At 50.0% G+C, this 13,770-nt stretch overlaps 3 non-coding genes and 3 pseudogenes across 3 annotated transcripts; all 6 read left to right on the top strand.

The window, feature by feature from the left end:
- Nucleotides 1-6,432: 6,432 nt before the first annotated feature.
- On the top strand, nt 6,433-6,599 carry LOC133117230 (U1 spliceosomal RNA). Its single transcript, XR_009706022.1, has one exon. It is a non-coding gene; the product is annotated as a U1 spliceosomal RNA (small nuclear RNA).
- A 63-nt stretch (nt 6,600-6,662) lies between these two features.
- LOC133117419 (5S ribosomal RNA) lies at nt 6,663-6,781 on the top strand. Its single transcript, XR_009706097.1, has one exon. It is a non-coding gene; the product is annotated as a 5S ribosomal RNA (ribosomal RNA).
- Nucleotides 6,782-7,623: 842 nt separating this feature from the next.
- LOC133117659 (U1 spliceosomal RNA) lies at nt 7,624-7,787 on the top strand. The gene has a single exon (XR_009706203.1). It is a non-coding gene; the product is annotated as a U1 spliceosomal RNA (small nuclear RNA).
- A 63-nt stretch (nt 7,788-7,850) lies between these two features.
- Nucleotides 7,851-7,959, top strand: LOC133117556 (5S ribosomal RNA; annotated as a pseudogene).
- An 807-nt stretch (nt 7,960-8,766) lies between these two features.
- Nucleotides 8,767-8,907, top strand: LOC133117220 (U1 spliceosomal RNA; annotated as a pseudogene).
- A 63-nt stretch (nt 8,908-8,970) lies between these two features.
- On the top strand, nt 8,971-9,079 carry LOC133117475 (5S ribosomal RNA; annotated as a pseudogene).
- Nucleotides 9,080-13,770: the final 4,691 nt, after the last annotated feature.

Below are 13,770 nucleotides of genomic sequence, written 5' to 3'. Positions count from 1 at the left end.
GCCAAGGCCTGCGGCCTGCTGCTTGGAGGAGCCCGGAGCCAGGGACTGCGGCCTGCTGCCTGCTGCCTGGAGGAGCCCGGAGCCAAGGACTTCGGCCTGCTGCCTGGAGGAGCCCGGAGCCAGGGACTTCGGCCTGCTGCCTGGAGGAGCCCGGAGCCAGGGCCTGCTGCCTGAAAGAGCCCGGAGCCGAGGTCTGCGGCCTGCTGCCTGGAGGAGCCCGGAACTGCGGCCTGCTGCCTGAAAGAGCCCGGAGCCGAGGTCTGCGGCCTGCTGCCTGGAGGAGCCCGGAACTGCGGCCTGCTGCCTGAAAGAGCCTGGAGCCAGATTCTGGAGCCTGACCCCGCAGAGGGAGCCAGAGGAGACCTGCAACTCAGCTGAGTGTCTATGCGCCAGACCCCAGATTCTTAGGGGAGTAATATTGGAGGAGGTTGCACTGCAGCCTTCTCCCTTTCCAGTTTTAGTTTCTTTGAGTTGTTTTCTCAGTTAAACCCCACTAAATACCTGTTCCTTTTTTCCCCTTTTTCTTTCACCCTCATTTTGATTTTGAACCTCTATTTTACTTTTATTTCTTTTGTTTGTGAGTGTTTCCCTACCCCTTTTCCTTTCCCCACCCTTCCCCCTTCTCCCCATTCCCCCTCCCCCCCACCTTCTCATTCCACCTACCTTCACACCCGAAACATCATGGAGAACCAGCGAGCACCCGGCACGAGAAGGCACAACGCAGTCAGATTCATCCACAACCGCACTGACCCGGAACCATCACTGACACGCCTGGAGTTCAGCAGAGCAGTGCTGCAGAGAGGTTTGGGCTTCGCTCCGTCTGACTTGAACTGCCTGTTCAAGCTGCCTGGTCCTAGGGACATATTTGAAACCAGTTTTAAGAATGCACAGACACTAGAGATGTTTTGGAATCAGTACAGACAGAAAGCCACACAAACACCACTGAACAAATTCACAGTAGAAGCACTCACTGACAGGGAGGTTAAGGTTATCACAGTTTTATTTTATAATGAATCAGTTTCAGACTATGACATTTCACTTTGGTTAAGCAGACACGGCACATTGGTATCGGACGTGAGACGGGTATACGACGAGGACGGGGTGTGGACAGGCGCCAGAAAATGGTTAGTCCGTCTGCACCCAGACGACACATCCATCGGGGGGGTCAGGCATTTACCCAGCACCATCACTTTGGGACAGAACAGGGGACAAATTTTTTATAATGGGATGCCAAAACTTTGCCGCACCTGTGGGAACCTGGGGCACCTTGCAGCAGCATGCACGGTGATTAAATGTAAAAATTGTGGAGGGGAGCACCAGACAAACAAATGCACAGAGGCACGGAGGTGTAATCTATGTGGGAGCCAGGAGCATGTTTTCAGGGACTGTCCATCCTCATATGCCAACAAAACACGAGCACGCACAGACAGCAACGCACAACAGGGCACAGACCACCCTCCACAGGACACAGCACCCCCTCCACAGAACACAGCACCACCCCCACAAAACACAACCAACACAAACCCACAAACACACGATGCAACCACAGAACCCGCACAGACCCCCCCTCAGCACCCCACCACCACAGAACAACCCACCCCTACACCACAGTCCGAGACAGAACCCGACACAGACCAGCCCCCAAACCCCTCACAGATGGAGACAGTTGGACCAGACACACAGACAGACTCACTCCCGTGTGGAAATCCTGGACAGTGCACGACACAAGACAGTACTAGCACCAACTCCCCTTCCACCACTACAGACACTGAACAGATAGAAGTCAAGAGCGAGGACGAGGAGATTGAGATCACAGACAGCACACCCTCCACTCTGCCCACAGACACAGACAACACAACAGACACACTGTCACCAGACATCCTTGGAAAAAGAAAAAGAGACCCCCGACCACGGGAAAGGAAAAGAACTACCACCACCTCCACCAATCAGGACACAGAACCAGAACCCACACAAGCAGAAAAACAACCCCCAGCACCACCACCACCACCACCAGAAAAACAGCCACCACCGCCACCTCCACAGACAGTGGAACCGCCGACACAACCTGACAAACCAGCACAGCCAGTAAAACACGCACAGACGGACAGCCCGACCACTACCCAAATACCCCCCAAACCCGTAGTCACCCCAAGGACACACCGCTCCTCTGGGAAAACGATGACAGAACCAGCACAACCAGCACCAGCAAAACCCACCAGACCCAGAACTTCACACAGCACACCTGACAAAGACGACGCACCTGAACTGGACTACATATGGGGAGAAGTTATAGACAGGACGGTCAAATTACAACACCCACAGACACGACCACCCCCACAGACACGCGTATCTAGGGAAACACTCCGACTCACCAAACTTTACATTGACACCCGCCCGGACACAGCTGGACCAGTGCACGCTTCGCAGGCAGCCCTGGGTGCGTCGAGAGCCGGTAAGCCAGCCACACCCCTCACCACTCTGCCCGCCAGGTCCTCCTCCAATCCACCCGGGGGGGGTCCTCCAGAATCTAGAACAGGGAAAGGGCAGAAGTAAATATCACCTCCCGTGATCAGCTATGGATTGGACGCAGTACCATACATACACCACTGTCATTGCACTAGTTACCACTACAACAACAATCATGAGCACATTAAACATCCTCACATTAAACGTACGCAGTATTCAGAACAATAAGAAAAGGGCAGACGTCATGGCATTCCTCACAACACAAAACACAGACATTTTATGTTTACAAGAGTGTAGAATCCCCTTTTTAACAGATTACATAGATTATCAGAATGAATGGGCCATAGGGGATTCGGTGTGGTCGGGTTCGAGTGTGGCACGTGCAGATGGGGTGGCAATATTAATCAAGAATAACTCAGTCAAGATAACCCGGAAAAAAGTGGTGGAGGCAGGAAGGATTTTAGCAGTTGAACTTGTTTATAACAATTTTCACTTTAAGGTTATTAATGTTTATGCACCCGCAAACCAAAATGAGCGCACAGCCTTTTTCCCCAAGCTGCGTCCAATCCTTTTGGGAAACCTCCCCGTCGTGATGGCAGGGGACTTCAACTGTGCCCTGAGGGATGAGGATCGGAGCCGGCCGTGGAGGGACCGCTCGAGTCGGGAGCTGGCGTCAGTCATAGCGGACTACTCCCTCACTGACGCCGGTCGGGACCTGGTGCCACGCTACACGTGGGTGAGTTCCTGTGGCAAATCCTTTTCCCGGATAGACCTCCTCCTTCTGAGCCATCAGATACAATCACAGAACATCACAGCACAAACAGTCTTCTTTTCAGATCACAAAGCACTCACCATCCAGATTACAACACCAGCACAAACACACAGGGGGAGAGGAATCTGGAAACTAAACACATCACTACTAGAGGACAAAGCAATAAAACAGGCATACATCAATAGACTACAAGAATGGGCATCACTCAAGGAACTCTTCACGTCACCCGTAGAATGGTGGGAAATGGTCAAGACACGCACTAAGGGTTACTTCATCACGGCAGGACGCAGGCAGGCACAGAAAAGGAGGGAACAAACAAAAAAATTGCACAGCACACTCCAACGACTAGCAGCACTACAGGCACAGGGATTCCAGGTCGCACAAGAAATCACACAGGCCAAACACAACCTCTCAGCACTCTATAGACAGGAACAGGAAAAAATTAGACATCAAAGCAGAATTCAACACCTAGAACAAAATGAAAAATGCACCCGTTACTTTTTTAGGAAGATCAAGAACAAAAAGAATCACATACAGACATTACTGGACAACACAGGACAAATCATCACGGGTGAACAGAATATACACAACCACATCAGGGCATTCTACACTGATCTGTATAGCACAAAGCACATGGATGAGCACATGGTGGACACATACCTACAGGACATCCCAGCCATAGCACCCCGGGCAGGAGAAGGAGAGGAGGAGGAGGAGGAGAGTCTGTCCGTGGAGGAGCTCACCCACGTGGTGAAAGGCCTGAACACCGGCAAAACTCCGGGTCCCGACGGGCTCCCGGCCGAGTACTACCAAACCTTTTGGGAACACCTCAAGGTAGATTTAACATCGGTGCTCTCCGCGGTGTACAGTGAGGGCCGGTTGGCCCCCTCGATGACAGAGAGCGTCATCACCCTTATTTACAAGGGCAAGGGTGATGAGCGTAGCCTGACAAACTGGAGGCCTATAAACCTCTTGGGGGCCGACTACAAGCTCTTGGCGAAGGCCCTCATGTACAGGCTCCAGGAGACTACCCCTCAGGTCGTGGGTCCGGACCAGGCTTGCGGGGTCCCGGAGAGGTCGACCGCCGATAACCTGGTGCTCATTCGGGACATCATGGCCCACTCTGTCGAACGGTCAAAACCTTTTTGCATGTTTAATCTAGATCAGGAGAAGGCCTTCGACAGAGTGGGCCATAGCTACATGTTTAAGGTCCTGGAGGCAATGAACCTCCCTCTTGGTCTTAGAAAATGGATACACATCATCTATCAAAACAACACAGCAAAAATATTGGTTAATGGACACACTACAGAACACTTTCCCATACACTCAGGGGTTAGACAGGGTTGCCCACTTTCTGCACTACTGTACATACACTGCCTGGAACCACTCTTACACAAAATCAGGACAAACACAGACATCACCGGCTACACACTCCCAGGGTGCACAGAACAACTCAAGGCACTTGCATACATGGACGACATCACACTTTTCTGCACTGAACAAACGTCTGTACAGCACATCATTAGGACTCTGGACCACTTCTGCACAGCCACCTCCGCAATAATTAACAAGACCAAGAGCGAGGTGTTTGTGTCCAGGGCCTGGGCGGTCGACCAGGTCCTGTCGGACACATTTCCCATTCGTACATCCGTGAACATCCTTGGCGTCACGTTCGACAGGACCAACTCCGGGGGCCGGAGCTGGGCCGGGGCCCTCGGCCGGGCTCGAGCTAAGACCTGCAGTTGGAGTTCCAGGGCACTGTCAATGACGGGGAGAATCCTCATAGTACAGACGATCCTTTACCCGATCCTCGCCTATGTCGGAAAGATCTTTCCCCCAGACAAGCATATTGAGAAACAAATTAACAAAATTGTCTTTGGTTTTGTCTGGGGGAGTAGGCAGGAGAGGGTAAAGAGGCTGATCATGTGGAAGGACCCTAGGAACGGGGGTAGAGGCGTGCCAAACGTCGCAGAACTGATCAGGATGCAGAGCCTCGCCTACCACATCAACTCCATAAAAAACCGCAGTAACAAAACCGGATACATGACCCGTTTTTACTTCACCACCAGCTTAAGACCCCTGGGGCTCTGCATCCTGGATCACAGGCACCCCTACTCCTGGGACCCCCCCCAGCCCTACAGGTCACTCCGCCGGTACATCTACACAGCACGTCTGCACACTGCACAGCTCACTCACTGGACATTTCAGGAAATCAAAAACACCACAAATGCACAGGAACATTTACACAGACCCGACAACATGACCCACAGCACAGCCACTACAGTTTGGAAAAACATAAATCACCCATGCCTTCTGAACACACAGAAAGACCTGGCGTGGCTAGCTGTGCTGAAAGCTCTCCCCACCAGGGTGTTCATGTTCAGGAGGAGCTTGGCCCTGGCGGAGACATGCCCGTACCCTCGCTGTAACGAAAAGGAAACCGGAGATCACCTCCTGTGGCACTGCAGAAAGGCCAAATCTATCTGGCAATCCATTTTCACTTTCCTGGACACATACACTGACACACAGTCACTGACCCTCCGGGATATCCTCCTCGGCCCCCGCAACGGGATCACATCTGCTGAGGAGGAGATTGCCTGGAGGGTGATCAACATCACCAAGCACACTTTATGGGACGCACGCAACATCATGTTTTTTCAAAAACAGGAACTTCACAACATCATCATCACCCGGCAGATCACCAACCACATCAAGGACTACTATCACCTGGACTGTCACAAAGCCGGAAAGAGCACCACAAACACAAAATGGAAAATTCACAACAGCACAGAATTATACATATGACACGGACACCCTGGACAATACACCTACAGCCGGACACCTACACTCCCGAAGCCTTCCCTTGGGTAATGTATGTAATGTTTACTGTGTACTGTCTACTGTCTTAATGTATTGTGGTATTGTCTGCGGTCATGTTTAAATGTAACTCTGTTTGTTACTGTCTGACGTTTGCAATGTAAATATGTGTTATGTAAGTAAATGTAAGTAAATGTAAGTAAATGTAAGTATGAATGTAAATGAAATGTAAAAGTGAAAGTAAGTGAAACTCAGTAATGTCTTAATGTATTTTGGTATTGTCTGCGGTCATGTTTAAATGTAACTCTGTTTGTTACTGTCTGACGTTTGCAATGTAAATATGTGTTATGTAAGTAAATGTAAGTAAATGTAAGTATGAATGTAAATGAAAGTAAGTGAAACTCAATAAAAGAAATAACGGTTCACCCAGGGCGAGGCTCGGCCATTGCACTCCGGCTGTGTTGACCCCTGCGAATTCCTCAAATGTGGGAATCTCGACTGTATAATTTCTGCTAGTGGGGGACTGCGTTCGCGCTCTCCCCTGATCACGTGGTCAAACGATAGACTCGATTAATGTGCAAATACCCCCTTGTGCTGCCTTTCCTTCGCTTACGGCCATACCACTCTGAATACGCCCGATCTCGTCTGATCTCGGAAGCTAAGCAGGGTCGGGCCCGGTTAGTACTTGGATGGGAGACCGCCTGGGAATACCAGGTGCTGTAAGCTTTTTTCACTATGCTTTTGGACAGGCGCTGCTGTTTCACAACGTTCAAAACACGTCGCGCACAGTGCTATATCGTTTAGTCTATTACCCGTTTATGCTTCTCATGTCTTACCCAGACACTTGGGCAGCGCATTGCAAAGGAACAAGGCTAGCATCCAAATTCATTACGTACGGCGCTATTTTAGACACAACACAGGCTAAATCAGTGCAATGCAAATTCACTTCACACCAAGAGTACCGCACATTTTCCTTACACGTCTGTAGCCTATCATGAAGCAGGATTGCCGAGTTACAGTGAGCGCCGCACTTCATTGGACAGTGGCACGTGTTTTTCTTCTTTTGGTTCTGCGCTCTAGCGATTTCAGTTTGAAAGGACACAACGACAACCAAGTTCAAGTGCAGACTGTCAGCTTTAATTTGAGGCCATTTTCAAGCACACCCGACGAACCGTTTGGAACTCACGTCGCATCTTGCACACGGTCACTTGTCCATTTAGGTGTCGCATTTCGGCAGGGCTCTGGCTTGGTGTTCGACGTGACATCACCGCGACTGAAATGCGCTCTGTTTGCGGTTGAGGGCGATGTACACTGTTGCATTGTGGGGAAACAGAAAGTCGTCCTTGAAATGCGGTGGGAAAACGCCAAAATAATAAACACATGAAAAAAAAAGAAGTACATGAATGAAAAGGTTGCCATCGTTTATGCGGCTAGCCGCAAGAGCGCAAATCAGACTTTTGAACCGGCTAGACATTGTGACTTGACGGGCTGCTAGCCGAATACTCAGAAACCGTAACTGTGCACCGTACCACCTAGCGGTCCGGCCCATCCCTTGCGGATTCCAACTCATACTTACCTGGCAGGGGAGATACCGTGATCACGAAGGCGGTTCACCCAGGGCGAGGCTCGGCCATTGCACTCCGGCTGTGTTGACCCCTGCGAATTCCTCAAATGTGGGAATCTCGACTGCATAATTTCTGCTAGTGGGGGACTGCGTTCGCGCTCTCCCCTGATCACGTGGTCAAACGATAGACTCGATTAATGTGCAAATACCCCCTTGTGCTGCCTTTCCTTCGCTTACGGCCATACCACTCTGAATACGCCCGATCTCGGAAGCTAAGCAGGGTCGGGCCCGGTTAGTACTTGGATGGGAGACCGCCTGGGAATACCAGGTGCTGCTGTTTCACAACGTTCAAAACACGTCGCGCACAGTGCTATATCGTTTAGTCTATTACCCGTTTATGCTTCTCATGTCTTACCCAGACACTTGGGCAGCGCATTGCAAAGGAACAAGGCTAGCATCCAAATTCATTACGTACGGCGCTATTTTAGACACAACACAGGCTAAATCAGTGCAATGCAAATTCACTTCACACCAAGAGTACCGCACATTTTCCTTACACGTCTGTAGCCTATCATGAAGCAGGATTGCCGAGTTACAGTGAGCGCCGCACTTCATTGGACAGTGGCACGTGTTTTTCTTCTTTTGGTTCTGCGCTCTAGCGATTTCAGTTTGAAAGGACACAACGACAACCAAGTTCAAGTGCAGACTGTCAGCTTTAATTTGAGGCCATTTTCAAGCACACCCGACGAACCGTTTGGAACTCACGTCGCATCTTGCACACGGTCACTTGTCCATTTAGGTGTCGCATTTCGGCAGGGCTCTGGCTTGGTGTTCGACGTGACATCACCGCGACTGAAATGCGCTCTGTTTGCGGTTGAGGGCGATGTACACTGTTGCATTGTGGGGAAACAGAAAGTCGTCCTTGAAATGCGGTGGGAAAACGCCAAAATAATAAACACATGAAAAAAAAAGAAGTACATGAATGAAAAGGTTGCCATCGTTTATGCGGCTAGCCGCAAGAGCGCAAATCAGACTTTTGAACCGGCTAGACATTGTGACTTGACGGGCTGCTAGCCGAATACTCAGAAACCGTAACTGTGCAACGTACCACCTAGCGGTCCGGCCCATCCCTTGCGGATTCCAACTCATACTTACCTGGCAGAGGAGATACCGTGATCACGAAGGCGGTTCACCCAGGGCGAGGCTCGGCCATTGCGAATTCCTCAAATGTGGGAATCTCGACTGCATAATTTCTGCTAGTGGGGGACTGCGTTCGCGCTCTCCCCTGGTCACGTGGTCAAACGATAGACTCGATTAATGTGCAAATACCCCCTTGTGCTGCCTTTCCTTCGCTTACGGCCATACCACTCTGAATACGCCTGATCTCGGAAGCTAAGCAGGGTCGGGCCCGGTTAGTACTTGGATGGGAGACCGCCTGGGAATACCAGGTGCTGTAAGCTTTTTTCACTATGCTTTTGGACAGGCGCTGCTGTTTCACAACGTTCAAAACACGTCGCGCACAGTGCTATATCGTTTAGTCTATTACCCGTTTATGCTTCTCATGTCTTACCCAGACACTTGGGCAGCGCATTGCAAAGGAACAAGGCTAGCATCCAAATTCATTACGTACGGCGCTATTTTAGACACAACACAGGCTAAATCAGTGCAATGCAAATTCACTTCACACCAAGAGTACCGCACATTTTCCTTACACGTCTGTAGCCTATCATGAAGCAGGATTGCCGAGTTACAGTGAGCGCCGCACTTCATTGGACAGTGGCACGTGTTTTTCTTCTTTTGGTTCTGCGCTCTAGCGATTTCAGTTTGAAAGGACACAACGACAACCAAGTTCAAGTGCAGACTGTCAGCTTTAATTTGAGGCCATTTTCAAGCACACCCGACGAACCGTTTGGAACTCACGTCGCATCTTGCACACGGTCACTTGTCCATTTAGGTGTCGCATTTCGGCAGGGCTCTGGCTTGGTGTTCGACGTGACATCACCGCGACTGAAATGCGCTCTGTTTGCGGTTGAGGGCAATGTACACTGTTGCATTGTGGGGAAGCAGAAAGTCGTCCTTGAAATGCGGTGGGAAAACGCCAAAATAATAAACACATGAAAAAAAAAAGAAGTACATGAATGAAAAGGTTGCCATCGTTTATGCGGCTAGCCGCAAGAGCGCAAATCAGACTTTTGAACCGGCTAGACATTGTGACTTGACGGGCTGCTAGCCGAATACTCAGAAACCGTAACTGTGCAACGTACCACCTAGCGGTCCGGCCCATCCCTTGCGGATTCCAACTCATACTTACCTGGCAGGGGAGATACCGTGATCACGTGTTTCTTTCTTGCTGTGCGGCAGTATCAAAATCTTTTGGGGCTTCGGCGTCTTTAAGATAGCATTTAAATTGTTGAAAATTGTTGTATGTATTTTGTTTTTTCTTTGTTGTAGGTGTTGCTGTTGACGGACTTTTAATCAGCAGCAGCTGATTAAGGGGTAAGGCCCTTCGGGGCTCGTTTTTCTCTTTACTTTTTTGAAATTTCTGTCTCTTTTGTAATTCATTGTTTGTCTGTTTCGTGCACGGGGTTTGCTTTAAGGATGTCGGCTGCTCGAGTCGGCACTCCGAGGCACCACTGCGTGCGGTTTAACTTAAAACCGAAAGACGGGGTTCTGTACGAACTATCAAGGTTAGATTTTTCCCGTAAATTTTTGAAGGGAATTCTTCATTTTTCGGCGGCGGATATTAATTGCCTGCTAGTGCTTCCACATGGCAAAGGTTTCGATGTAAGTTTTAAGACCTCGGACGGGTTACGTGAATTCTGGAACCGGTTTGAAAATGTGAAGGAAAAGTTCGAAATTTTCACAATGGAACGGTTATCAGACGAATCCTTAAAAGTAATTATAGTCAGAATGTATAATGAAATGGTAAACTGTTCAGACATTGAGACCTGGTTGAGCAGGTATTGTTTGGTGAGGGATTCACCAATGAAAATTAAAGATGAGGATGGGATTTGGACAGGGAGCTGGCGAGTGCCGGTAAAATTTCAAATTGATGCGTCGGGATTTGGAGGGTGGAGGCACCCCCCGTCAATGATTGTACTTGGGGAGAATCGCGGCCTAATCCATTATATGGGCCAACCAAAGTTGTGTCGCAGATGTGGAGCTTTTGGGCACTTGGTGGAAGCCTGTGAAAAAATTGTTTGCCAAAAATGCAGGGAGGTGGGCCATGAGGCAACCCTGTGTCCAACAGGCCGCAAATGCAATTTGTGCGGGTTGGCTTCCCACATGTTCAGGGACTGCCCAGACTCCTTCGCCAATAGGGCCAAGAGAGGGCGGCCTTCCTCCAGAGCACAACAGCAGGAGGAAGGGGGGGAGGCAAAGAAGGCTGGAGGGGAAACAGGTAAGGAGGGAGAGGCAGAGAAAAAGCCTCAAGATGGAGAGAGTGAGGGAAGGGAGGAGGGTAAGGGGGAAACAGGGAAGGCGGGGGAAGGAGAGGTGCAGGGGGAAAAGGAGGATTTAGGTGCTGGGGGCCAGCAGCCTAGTGAGGAGCATGAAGGTGGGGAGGGGGAGGGAGACGGGAACTCGCAGGTAGGTGTAAAACCGCGACAAGCCACCGAAAAAAGTCCTGTAGGGGTGGGGAAGAGAAGGGAGGGGGTGGAGGCTGACTCAGACTCTGAGGCAGAGTCCATGGTTACGGTGGGCTCAGATCTGGAAGAGGAGCAGGAGAAGGACAGGGGTGAGGAAGGAGGAGCAGTTAAACGGCCGGCTGAAGAAAATAAGGAGGTAGGAGGAGGGAAGAAGCAGAGGCCAGGAGTGAGGGAGAGGTGGAATTTAATGGCCCAACTCTCTGACAGTGAGGGGTCGGGGGAGTCTCCAGTATATGGGGACTCTTCCCCAAATCAGACCCCCTATGTATGTGAGTCACCCCTTTTGACTGAAGGGTCACTTTTTGGTGACCCAGGGGGTGGGGAGAAGATGGTGATATGATGTGTGGTGGAATGGAAGGTGTATGTATGTGGTTATTGTCTCTCCTGGTTAGCCTTAAAATGGCTTCTCAGCAGGTGTCCCTCTCTGTTGCGACAGTAAATGTGCGCAGCATGAGAGCAATAAACAGGGCACAGTCTGTCCTGGCTTTTCTGGAAGGAGTGCAGGCAGACATTATCTGCCTACAAGAATGCTGGTTGCCTTTCAGGACCACCTATGGGCCCTGGATGAAGAGGTGGCCGCATGGGCCATCTCTGTGGAGCGGCTCAGAGGAAAATAAATGTGACGGTGTGGCGGTGCTAATAAAGAACAAAAAAATTGAAATTGTAGAAAACACAGTTGTGAGGAGCGGGAGAATTTTAATGGTGGTACTAAAAATGTGTGGAGTGCCTTTTAATTTAATTAATATTTATTGTTCGCCGCAAAGGCAGAGCAGGTGGGAGGAACTGCAGGACCTCCCTCAGTATTTAATGGGCCGAGCTCCAGTTTTAATGGCGGGAGATTTTAATTGTGTTTTAAACAGGAGTGGCCGGAGGGGGGCAGCAGAGAAATATGAGGTGGACAGAACCTCCTTTTATTTGCAGAATTTAATTAAAGATTTTAAACTTTTAGATATGTATCCTAGGTTGCACCCAGGCCCAGAGGGGTTTACATGGCACAGTGATGACGGGTCCCGGGCGTCAAGGATTGATTTCCTGTTCGCAAGGGGTTTTGTCGGTGAGACGGCAGATCTGAACCCGGTCTTTTTCTCAGACCATTCCCTGCTGCGCTGCTCCCTGACTGTGGAGTCAGGAGTAGCTTTCGGCAGCGGGGTTTGGAAGCTGAACTGCAGGTTGTTGGAGGACCCAGCAGTAGTGATGGCTTTTAAAAAGCAGTATCAGGACTGGCAGACACTCCAGGGTTTTTATGATACACGGGCAGAGTGGTGGGAGGAGGCCAAAAAGAAATTTAAAGTGTTTTTTGTGCGGGCAGGTAAGGCGAGGAGGGAGAAGGACAGGAGGGTGTGGGCAGGGCTCCAAAGACGCCTGAACCGCTACTCCTCCCTACTGAGAGGGGGTTTTGATTTCCGGGAGGAGGTGGGGGAGGTGAAACGGGAGATGGCAGCGCTGTCAAAGAAAAGGGGCAGAGAAATCATGTTTAGGTGCAGGGAGAAGGAGATTGATGAGGGAGAGACTTGCTCTCGATATTTTTTTAAAAAGATTATGGCAAAAGGTGTAGCAATGAAAGGCCTGAGGAGGGAGGACGGGGTCATAGTATCTGACCAGAAGGGGATGATAGGAGTGGTGGAGGCCTTTTATCAGGAATTATTCGGGGAAAAAACGATTTTAGAGGAAGGGAAAAATGAATTTTTAAGTTTTCTGGAAAAAGTGGTGGGTGATGGAACAGATTTGGAGGCAGATTTTAAAATGGCTGATCTAAACAGCAGTTTGGGGTCTTTTAAAAGTGGGAGGGCTCCAGGGATGGATGGACTACCAGTGGAGTTTTATCGGGTTTTTTGGGAGGTAGTGGGCCCTGATTTGCTTTGTGTTTTTAAAGAATTTGATCAGTTGGATAGGTTACCACACAGTTTTAAAAATGGGTTGGTGACTCTCCTTTTTAAGAAAGGGGAAAGAACAGATTTAAAAAATTGGCGCCCGATTACTTTGTTAAATTTGGATTTTAAATTGTTTTCAAAAATTTTAACAATGAAAATGAGTTGTGTTTTAGGGGGCCTGATACACCCAGATCAGGCCTGTGCAGTGCCGGGGAGGAGGATCACAGACGCCCTGGTATTGGTGAGAGACGCCATCTGTCTAGCGAGAGACAGACAGAGTAGACTAGCGGTGGTAAATTTAGATTTTGAAAAGGCTTATGATCGGGTCTCGCACCAGTACATGTTCGCTGTGCTGCAAAAAATGGGTTTTCCGGCCAGGTTCATAGCACGGGTGGAGCTGCTGTACGCGGGGGCGAAGAGCACTTTCCTGGTTAACGGGTTTCAGAGTAGTGCAGTGTCAGTAAACTGCGGTGTCCGCCAAGGGTGCCCGTTATCCCCTCTCCTGTTCGTCTGCTGCATGGAACCACTGGCACAGGTCCTGAGAAGGGACACCTGGATTTCGGGGCTGAAAATCCCAGGGGGTGGGGGGAGGGAGGCCAGGTGTATCCTGTACATGGATGATGTCACCATTTT

Source organism: Conger conger, chromosome 17, assembly GCF_963514075.1.
Source record: "Conger conger chromosome 17, fConCon1.1, whole genome shotgun sequence".
In the NCBI taxonomy this organism is placed as follows: domain Eukaryota; kingdom Metazoa; phylum Chordata; class Actinopteri; order Anguilliformes; family Congridae; genus Conger; species Conger conger.
The sequence above is the reverse complement of the archived record's forward strand: the minus strand, read 5'-3'. Positions and strand labels throughout refer to the sequence as shown.